Genomic DNA, 1,613 nt, shown 5'->3' with positions numbered 1-1,613 from the left:
ACCGTTCTTTTGTTTTCAAAAAAGGGGGAACTGCTAGAGGCCTTCAGCGACTCACACATGCAGGAATTTAACGAACTATGAGGAAAGAAATGGGAAAAGAATCTGCAACGGTGAGCTGTTTTGATTTGGGGGGAGTTTTCAAGCGGACCACAAAAAGGGAAAACCTCAAAAAAACGACGCCTAAATTATGGATTGTCGTGGGAAGGACTTTTCTGTCCTTGGGAAGGACTCTTCTATCTTTGGGTTTATGGTTTTTAGCACTTTGTACCGAAGCAAAGGCTGCAGAGGGGACGCCCGGCTGCAATGGGTGCTGAGCTCAGCAAAGCGGCTACAGGAGCCGTGGGGAGGTTGTGTCCCTGGAGGTGGTCTGGGTGAAAACTCCAAATGGGTGAAGTATGTGTAGTGTAAGAGAAAGATGTTGACAGGAATAAGAATTTTGTTTGTTTGTTTGTAGTTTTTTTTAAAGTTGTTGTTGCTTTTGTTGTTTTCTTTTTCTTTCTTTTTTTTTGTTTTTGTTTTGGATGGACCACTGGGAGGGAAACCTCAGGAATACGACACCTAATTTCAGGACTGTTGTGGGAAGGACTCTGTCCTTAGTTTATGGTGTTTAACACTTTTGCACCATAAGGAAAAAGCTGGACGGCGAACACGCTTGTCCACAAAGCTGAGATCAGCAGTACGGCCACCTCCAGGTGGTCCGGGCAAATCCAGGTTTTGATTGGATGATTTTTTTTCTCTTTCAGAAATATGGGAAAGAATACGTACAGTCTGAAGTGTGTAGAAACTGAGGAATGCAGTAAAGAGAAGTGTGTGTGTGTGTGTGTGTGTGTGTGTGTGTGAGAAGTGCTGTGTGTGTGTGTGTGTGTGTGTGTGTGAGAAGTGCTGTGTGTGTGTGTGTGTGAGAAGAGCTGTGTGTGTGCGTGTGTGTGTGTGTGTGAGAAGAGCTGTGTGTGTCTGTGTGTCTGTGTGTGTTTGTGTGTGTACGTGTGTGTGTGTGTGTGTGTGTGTGTGTGTCTAACTGCCTCAGTAATTATGGACCTTATAGTCCTTACAAACACTGTTTCACTAACTTCAGTAAACATTTTACAGACATGGTGCACGAGCCACTGCAGTGGAGCTCACGTACAGCTTTGTGCTTCAGACTGTTATCACACACAAACAATCAATGCAGGAGAAATAGCGCGTGCACGTGGTAGATGCCGTCATTTACACAGTGCTTCATGCAGGTGTGATAACGAGACTGTTTGACTGCTGCAGGAGAAGATTGTTGATTTATGTATCTGTGCTTTTTCAGATTTTTGTGTTCCAGCTGTTGTATGTTTGTTTTTTCTTACAGGTGCAGCAGTTGGTGATTGTGCATTTCTATTTGGACTCTATTCTTTTATTACATCTTGCACTACGACCCCCATGCACCAATGCCGTGCACCGGGTGTGGTAGGCCTTTGTGTTGCTCAGTGAACGGAGTTGATTCAGCAGAGTCCTCCAAGCTATGTGCAGTAAACGTACTATCGTCAAGTAAGAAGATTTTAAAAAATAACGCTAAAAAAATTCATAGTTTTTCATTAAAACATTTTAATTAATTAAAATAAAATATTAAAAAGAACACCAAGATT

The sequence above is a fragment of the Neolamprologus multifasciatus genome, chromosome 6 (assembly GCF_963576455.1).
Source record: "Neolamprologus multifasciatus chromosome 6, fNeoMul1.2, whole genome shotgun sequence".
Classification (NCBI taxonomy): Eukaryota; Metazoa; Chordata; class Actinopteri; order Cichliformes; family Cichlidae; genus Neolamprologus; species Neolamprologus multifasciatus.
This window is presented reverse-complemented; position numbering follows the sequence as displayed.